Here is a 9,768-nt window from a genome sequence, read left to right on the forward strand (position 1 = left end):
CGGCGGCGGCGGCGGCGGCGGTGGCGCGCACACTTCCAACAATTCTGTGGTTTGAAGTCAAAGTCTCCCCTCGAGCTCCCTCTCTGGCTCTGTTACCTTTGTGCTTTAAGGAGCTCATGCAGAACCCACTACCTTACCCTCCTCTGCCCAAGAATCAGACCTGCCTGGGGCCCCTGTGACAACTCTTGTTCTTAGACATCTAAAACTCACCAAACCCTCACATGCACACGTCAAAGTAAAAAGATACTAATCAATTCTCACCCTAAACCCAAGCACCCTCAGGAGAACCACAGAGCAGGAAAAGCAGAGGGGACTGAGAGAGAAGCGACAAGGGTGTCGGCTGCCAAGCGGTGCGGGTGTCGATCCTGTAGGAGCCTGGCTTGCGGCAGGGACGAATTACAGAGGCAGAAGGTGTTTCCCGGACTGAGAAGAACACGAGACTGTCTTCATGGCCAGGACGCCAGCGACTCCCCCTTTCGCCTGGTCAGAAATTCCCCTAAACCTGGTAGGCAGCTCCCAGCGGCTACCCGGGTCCCCGCACGGAAAACGCAAATTCGCAAGATCAGTTCCAGGATGCCGGGCGCTCGGTGGCTCAGCTGGCCGACGGGGTCCTCTCCTGCCTCGCCGCACGCTCCAAGTCCCTGCACACAACTTTCTCTCTCCTCGCGCAGCCGGGAAAGCGCGAAGCGGGCACACACGCGCTATTTATAGAAGCGCAGAGCCCGGCTGGGGTTGGCTTATTGCTCAGCCCGCGGGCTCCAGGAAAGGGGGGAGAAGGCGTCCGGTGACCCCATCGGAGCAGCTCTCAAGCGGGGCGCACAGCACTGCTGGTTGCCAAGGTCCGAAGGCATACAGTCCCCCGTGAGCGCGCGGCGCGGATCGTGCGTGCCCAGAGAAAGGCGCCCGCAGCCCTGCGCTTTCGCCAGCCGCGCGCCTGCTCGTCGCGGAGGGGGCTGCGGCTCCCCCCAACCCTCCCCAGCTCGGGATGCCGCCGCCGCCTAGCGCCCTCCGAGCGGAGCGCGGCGCTGCCAGTCCAGGTTGCCGAGATGGATGGGCCGCCACGGACTCGCGCAGCGCGCTGCGCGGAACCTGGGGACCGGCCAGCGTCCCGACCACGCCCGGCCCGGGGTCCGCCCCTCAGAACCCTCGGGCTTGGCGAGCTAAGGGAAGCCTGGGATGGACCGGAGCCGGTGGGGGCGACTGGGAGGAGGTGCCTGATTCCTTGCTTCCGCTCAGGGAAGATGAGCCTCCTAAGCCGCAGGGGTGCACCTTCCCGCCCACGCCGAGAATCCACCCCAGGCAAGGCCAGAAAAAGAGTGAGAGAGGGAGTTAACTCAGCAGGAATAAGTCAACTGAAACAGTGCCCCCTAGGAAAAAAAGAAACCAACCCAGCTCCTGAGAATACAGCACCCTTCTCCCCTTTTGATGTGCCTCTGTCCCCCCTGTGCCACCTCACTGCCATGTTGGCCTCTGATTGGAGTTATCTTCCGTTTCTGCAGCCACCACGGGGAAGAGATGGCTTGTCTCTGTGACCGGCTGCATGTACTTGGCCAAGTCACTTACGCTCTCTGAGAGGAGAGCACTCCTCCGATAACTAAGGTCCCTGTCAGCTTTCCAGTTCTGTGATGCTTTGGGGTCATGACACTCCCTTCCCAATTCCTTCTAGATGTCCAGCTGCCAGAGGGCAGACACCATATCTTTAGTGAAAACAGCATCTCAGCTATTGAGAGCTTGTAGAAGTGTACTGACTAATTATTAATTGAAGAAATATTTGTTGAACAATGTCCTTGGGCTGGATGGCTCCTGACTCCTTCCTGAGTAAAGGACATCCTCTTTAGCATTGGTATTTAAGCCCCTCCACAGCACAAGCCAGACCCACATCTCCAGTCTTGTCTCCACATAAGGTTCTTCAGGAGGGCCGGGTATTAAGCCAAAAGCACCACACTGCAGTCCCAGTAGTTAAACTCTTACTAATTGGTAATTCCCCCTCCCCCACCTGCCTATAATCTTGCAACTAAAGAGTTGATACCTGGAGCCATAGGGGCCTCCAGATTCTGCTCCAGCGGGGCTAGTATCAGCTCTGATTGGCAGGTGCGAGTGCCATGCTATTTGTTACAATGTTGAATGTCACTAATCTAAGCTACAACCAAGCAGGGTGAACTGGTGCTTTCTGAGGATGGCCACCATTTATTTTCCCAGCGCTGATGCCCCCACCCTAAGCCTCACACTGCCTTTCACCTGAACCCTCTCTGCACTTTGTAACTCTCTTCCAGCTTTTACCCACAGTCTGTTTGGATAACAGCTGCATTGTCTCCCTATTTGGTGCTGTCTTTTGAGGGGAGATGCAGAATGGAATTTGGTTCTTCTTTTTTGCTTGTAAGGGTAGGCATTCTGTCTTCCTTGTCTGGGACAGCTGTTCAATAACTGACTTGAGCTGTTCAATTTCAGGCTGGGAGGAGTTTGAGAGAAAAAAAGCTCTGTTGACTACAGATAAAAACGCAATAAGCTATCGTCCCAATATTCTCTCTGCATCCTTTTCTTCTCCAGGTACTTCCTTCCTGCAAGAATTTGGATATAAAGAAAACCTCTCTCCTCTTTTCTTTACCAAAAGTATTTATTTGTAACCCCCAAATCTAGCAGAGTAACCATATTAGGGACTCAGTAATTGAGGAATGACGGAATGCTTCCAGACCAGATAGAATATAATTTATCAGTCATTCATCTTAACATATAAACTAGTTTAAATGAGTGTCTCTCAGTAAAATTTAAATTCAAAGCCTCATGGGTAATTGGGGATAAAACTCTTGGTTTCTTACCGAAGGATGTTCTGGTATTCGCAATGTTTTGAAAATGCGGAACACATTTTCTGCTAAGAGAAGCTATATGATATTGTAAATCACAGGGTTCTTTCTCTTTTTCCTTCCATAGATGATTGAACAGGGATAGATCCTGGGTTCTAGGGCTGTCAATCTATTTGATACCAGAAGTCCATGACTTGTATGGCTCGACTTGGTCAGATGAGTTGGGGCTGCCAGATTGTCTCTCTGGGATCTGAATGAGACAGCAAGATGGCTTCCAGGAAACACCTGGTGCTTCAGAAACAAGGTCTGTAGTCTCTCAAACTGGCATGGCCATTTAAGGTCACCTACAAGCTGCAGCAAAAAAGTATGTTGGAGGAAACAGTGGGACTGAACACACTTGTAAACAGAAGCCTATTCTGGAGACTAAGCACTTCTGAGCAATTAAGGAAGTGAATAGTGACTCTCCAGTTCCAAATTCCTACTTACAAGAAGTCCAGCAACCTTTTCTTCTAACTTTGGGTTCCTTGAAATCCTCCTGTATTCTTGCAATAAAACCCATCTCATTTGCCTATGGGAAATGTTTTCCTAACATTTGGGGAAAGGAGTCATCACTTTTTCCCCACCTCCTACTCTAGCCCTAGTATCCCCAGGAGAAAGGAAACATGATCAAGTCCAAGTTTTTCCCCAGCCACAGCACAGGTCTGTTTCTTTTTTCTTCTCTTTCCTTCTTCTTTTTCTTTTTCTTTTTTTCCAGTTGGAAATATGCTATTAGAAATCCTAGCTGTGACCAAAGTATTTCCCTTTTTCTGAGATTCCTAGATAGTGTATGATGCCCAGGAATTTTTTTTCTTTTCTGCTAGACCTTTAGAGATGCGGGGAGAATGCATTTCACTTCTCTGCAGTTGGGCTCAACTTTAAAGTAACTCAGAATCTGAACTGGTCTTGCATAGGAAAGCAATACTCCTGTGGTCACTAAAATCAATAATTGCTTGTACAACAATGCCTTAGAGAATCCAAGTTTCGAGCAAGCCCAAGACAGTCAGGATCCATAAGAAATTTTCTGATTCCAAAGAAAATGCCTCTGAGAAGGCAAAGACAGACACACTAGGTACTCAGCTCTAAGGGCCTCTCCTGTGGTTGAATGAAAGAAGACTCCATGCCTCACGTAACAGAGACAGCCACAGGTCAGTCATGCAGAAGACAGAAAAATCGAAAGAGGGTAGTTAGCAAAGCTCGCCTCATACCTAGAAAAAGATCCACTGAGTTGCTTAATTACTCTATGCTCTATAAAATGATAGCTATCAACCCAAGCAAATGCTCTTCTTTGAGAGACAGTAAGTAGCTTAAGGAGGAAAAGTCTCTGTGAACAACCAGTATGTGAGTACTGGAAAGTTTCATAGCCACCTAGAATAAATCTTCACAGCTCCTTCTGGAGACAATCAAATTATACCCATGTTTTGTATGAAGATTATATTATAGGAGAAAAAACCAGATGAATAATTTTTAAAACATTTTTAATTGGGTTTGGAATTTAAAATTTATTTGAGAGAGTTTATCTACATAATTTCTTTCAATCGCCACGTTAGCCAACAAGGTACATATCTAAGGTGTCAGCGAGCATTGAGACTTGATCATGACTGCAGACAGATTTTTGTCTCCCTTTTGCGGCCTTCCCATAATACCCTATGCTTGTCCCAGTCATTATATTTATCACAATTTTTTTAATCATTGATTTATTTGTTGTGTTTGCCATGTATTATTAACTCTGGGAGCACAGAATTTAGCAGAGAAAAGGAAGGAAGGAAGAAAGGAAGGAAGAAAGGAAGGAAGGAAGGAAGGAAGGAAGGAAGGAAGGAAGGAAGGAAGGAAGGAAGGAAGGAAGGAAGGAAGGAAGGGAGAGAAAAAAAGAAGAGAGAGGGAAAGAAATGTTTACTAAATAAAGTAACTGATCATTGCTCTTATTTCTCATAGGTGAAACAAATATAACAAATAGTTAATCACTATAATATAAGGATGATAGGAAAAGTAAAATTCTTTCAGAAATGTTGGGGGCTTTGAAATGCTGAATCTACCCTTAGTTGCTAAGAATGGAAACCCAATGAAACAAAAAGGGGAATTACTAGAAGGACCACATCTCACAGAGTCCAAGGGCAGAGTCGAGCCTCGGTACTATAGGGAAACCGTGGGGATAAAATATCACCTCTGCTCCTCTCTCTCCCTCTCTCTTCTTGGCACATCTGTGTTATTCTTTTGCTCACTGCCATTTACCTTTGTGGCCTAAGTGATGGAAAATGGCAACTGACATTCCCAAATTCCACACATTACAGATCCTTCTACCCAGAGGATGCCCCAAAATCCCAGAGAAAAGACTCATTGCCCCATCTGGGCTTAGATGCTGAACTTGGATTCATCACCTTAGCCAGAAAAGCAGAATAGCATTGCACACACAACAGCAATGAGGTATATGAAAAATTTGGGGCATGCAGGTGGGGAAAAAATGAGTCCTAGAAAGGTGACACAAGAAATAGGTGGTGGAGTGAAAAAGAGCAAGATGCAGATTAATTTGCATTGTATGACTCCATGTTAATACCTGTAAGTGTATATAGATATGTATGAGAATATGTTCCAATAGCCAGAGGAAAAAATATGAAAAGCTAGACAGCAAATTGTCAACTTTAGAGGAATAAAATAGGAGGAAAAGAACACCATTAATTTTACTTGAGGTGTTTCTTTATTATTTCAATGGCCACAGCAATAATATATTACATTGTGGTTCATATTTAAAATAAATTTTTAAAAAAGGGGGGCTGGCAGGTTAGCTCAGTTGGTTGGAGTGCAGTGTTATAACACCAAGATCAAGGGTGCAGATGCCTGTGCCAGCCAGCCACCAAAAAAAAAGGAAAGGGTTACTGTGCAGACCATCAAATAGAAATCTATTACATTTAAATTGTTTCCTTCATAATTTAAATTTAATTAAAGTTTGGAGAGACACATTCTTTCTTGTAAATGGCACTGGTCAACCAGCAATTTTTCTTCTTTCATTATATTGATCCAACTCTACAAAATCACTCACTCAAAGTTTAGGAAGATGTCCAAACATATAAAGCCTCACAGTATACAATTAAGAAAAATAAATTACATTACAACAGGTAAAGCTCATGAGTAGTATCAAAATTTCTAATTACATTTCAGACATCACTTGGCTCTTTATATGATGTGTTATCACCCAGGAAAGCCCTCACTCAGGACCAGGTGCATATGTACCTGGCCAACCTGGCCACTCTTATCTTCCATTGCATAGATAAGGAGGGTCTGAATGTGGGGTCCAAACAAATGGCTCCTTACTTGTAAGAATTAGCCAGAGAGGCTTATGACCAATGCAGACCCTCTGGCCCTACTCTGAGATGATCATTCTGTTTGTGAACTAGGAATCTGTTTTATTAACCAGCACCCAGGTGAATATGAAGCAGAAGGTGCTTTGACTTTGTGGGTGCCTCTGTGTGGTGTGTCCCCCAAGAGTCCTGCAGTCAGGCTGACTAGCCCTGTGGTTAAAAGCAGGATCAGCTCTACCTCCTACCAGCGTTATGACCATGAAGCAAGTTACAAACCTTCCATCAGCCAAGAAGATTGCAACCATAAAAACAATACTCAGTCCATAGCTTGTTGTGAGGATTGAATGGAGAAGTGTAAGCAGAGCGCTTAGCACAGTGCATGACACACAGAAAGTGCTCAATTGAGGGTAGCAATTATTATCATTAATTTATGAAATTTACTAATGACTGAAGGTGAGCATCAGATGGCAGTACCCTGGACCAAGGCTGGTTAACTGTTGGCAAGGACTGGCCACAACTTAACTTCACAAACTTTATAATGAGGGAGAACGAAGTGTGCCCAAGTGTGAGAGAGAACGAAGACTTAGACATACAGACAATAGTCAAAGCCAAGTGTGCCGGGCCAGTCATTGCTGACAGATAAATGCCTACAGTTCTGCACAGCAAAAGCTCTTGAATGAAGCTGAGGTACCAGGCAGATTTGTGAGCTCCCTGCAGGGGATGGACAAAGCATTTACCTTTCTTTTTAATTCTTTCTTCCCCATTCTCTTGATCACTGGGTCACATCAGAAAGAAGCACTGAGCCAAAATAGAAAGATTCTCCAAAGTGGAAATAATACAGAAAGTCAAGAACAACTGGTCAGAAACAGTCATCGCAGCCACAGAGGGATCCAAAAAGCCAGGTAGGAGGGGGGGGGGATTTTTGGCAGTCGTTAAATTCCCAGAAGTACTTAGAGCAAGACAGAGGTATCCTAGGTGCTGATATTCCAACTATTTATTTGACAGCTGGAGAGTCCTAGACACTTTTAACTTTCCTGACATCAACACTGCATGGTTTCTGGGGGAGAGAGAGAAACAGCTTCAATCTAACAGGTAACTTTCCTTGCCATTGTACTCAGTGAGTGTCCACTCACCCTCAATGAGCATGAGATGGGAACTGTGAATCTGCGGTTGCAGCTGAGAGTCTCAATTCCTGCTGCCTCTCAGATATGAGCATCTTGCATCAAAGACTGTTATTCTAGTGTTTAAAGAGGAGTATTTTCCTACAACATGGCCACTGAAAGCAAGCCAACCCCTTAATCTGGTGATGAGCTGAAGAAACAGCAATCTGTTTCGACTCTGAATGAAAAACTGGCTGTGGTGGGCTCCCTGAGAGCTGGTATGTCAGACACCATGGTGAGAATTTTGAGAGGATTTTCAAGGGCAGGTTTCTGTACATAATTTTCCCTTTGTGTTTTAACATTAGAATGCTGGAAATACAATGCAACTCCATTGTTTTGTTTTGGGAAACCTCAATTGCTGACACCTTCTCCCCTGTAAACCACTCATATGAGAGGTAGATCTTATTACACCCATTTTACAGACGTGGAAATGGAACATCTGAGAGACTGCTGCCAAAGGGTACTCAGCTAGTGAGTGACAGGACACCTGTCTTCATGTCCAAGGGTCTTTCCCCTAGACCACCCAAGAAAAGGGGGTTAAACAAAAATACAAGGGGGTGCAAATGCTCCTAGTACATATATGCAAGTGCCTCTAGGATGTTCAGAACTACTTTTTTGTCTCAGTTCATCACACCAAACTCGAGGAGTAACAGTGTATTCCTACAATTAACGTCCATAGGGGGCAAGGGAGAATTAAAATTTTGGCAGACAAAGAAGACAGGCTTCAAATCACAGAATATTTAATAAAAGCTATTGACCATAAACCAAGGTGGGGAGATATGTGTATGTATGACACACACACAAGTATACACACATATGTATACAGATTAAAATATATAATATATTGTATATAATTAGATTAGTGGTTAAATCCTCCTATGACCTTCTTCTAGCTTTTCATGCCTTTCATTCACAGTGCTTGCCAGAGTTGCAATGTCATATTCTTTTGTCTTCTTATTTGACTAAAAGTATCTTCCCAACTGTATTGTAAGTTCCATGAGGGCAGAGGTGAGCTAATTTTTGCTCAGCATAATCAATTCTCTGCAGAATAGTTCCTGGCACATAGTACAGGCATTTTAAATGTGTGTTGAAGAAATGAATAAAGTATTATGGCCTAGATTTTAACTCTGGCTATCTTTCCTGAATATATTCCCAATTATAACCCTAGATAGTTCCAAAAATTAGCTTATGCTTTCTGTAATCTCACTAATTATTTATGATGTACAATATACCATTCTTCTTTACTTCTGGAAAGAGTGCTGCATGTAACCCTTCCTTTCCCTGGATGCCCATTTTCACATTCCTCAGGCTGGGTTGTTTCTTACTTTTGGCCGACCTACCAGCTCAGCCACTTTCTTATATACTACTGGGTTATGAGAATAGCTCTTCTTTGCTAGGTTGTAGGCCCAATGAAGCAAAATCTGCCCTATTTTGTCCTTTGTTGTTAATTGGATACCTGTGGGATTCCAGAAGCAAACCCAAGATGGTGGGCTATGGCTTCTGAATCCATTGGCTTCTAGCTATTTCAGCTGGCTGAGAGCCTCCTGAATGACAAACAATGTACCAACTAACTTGACTTTCTTGGCTATCTGTGGTTGGCTAAACAGCTACCTCTTGGATGGACCAACTCACCACTTAGGCAGCTGGTGTGTTGGCAATTGATGGAGCTGAACCATTTCTAGGCTGGGTCCAATATTTCCTGACCACCAAAAAATAAATAAATTTCACAGGGCCTTGCATGGGTTTTGTAGAGTTTTTATAAGGCAAAAGAGAGAAGAAAAGCAAAATGATTGAGGAAGTAGATGGATTATGCTTTAGAGCAAAAGCTTATTAAGACGTGAGTCATTCTGAATTATTCCCCTCTATGGCCGTATTTTACTGTCTCCCTTTTGCTTTTTCATGTTTTCTCTGATTTTTTTTCTTCTTTTCTACCCCTCTTTCTATTATTTTTTTCTAAACTTCCCAACGTTATACTCTACTTGACTGGTTTTTAATTAGCACTTAGTGTGTACTAGGTGTGGGTAGCAAACTCAAATGCTTTTGGGGGCTGTGGTGGACAATTGCTGTTCTTTTGGTTGCCCAATATCAGAAACCTCCTTCTGATGTCTAGGGACTCTTCCTCCTTACAAAGCAGAGCGCACCTCCCACCAAAGCAGCTGAAAGTACCAGATTCATACACAATTTTCAGCTTCCCTTGCAGCTAGTGGTCAAGCCCTTGACCCAAGCTCAGCACTTAGACACACCCACCCCAGAGGTTGAATTAAAAGTCAGAGGGAGCAGAAACCTCACAGAACCCTTCTGGGAAGGGGGCAGCAAATTCAGTGGTCTGGGTCAGTAAACAGCATCAAGCATCCAGAGAGGGTAACGCAGGTACAGCAGGCAGTGGGGCCAATGTTCAGCAGCCACATTGTCTTGTCCTGGTGGTCCCAGTGCTACAGCATGAGCTGGAGTCATTCCTGGCTGTATCACCTCCAA

The sequence above is a fragment of the Galeopterus variegatus genome, unplaced genomic scaffold (assembly GCF_000696425.1).
Source record: "Galeopterus variegatus unplaced genomic scaffold, G_variegatus-3.0.2 Scaffold505, whole genome shotgun sequence".
In the NCBI taxonomy this organism is placed as follows: Eukaryota; Metazoa; Chordata; class Mammalia; order Dermoptera; family Cynocephalidae; genus Galeopterus; species Galeopterus variegatus.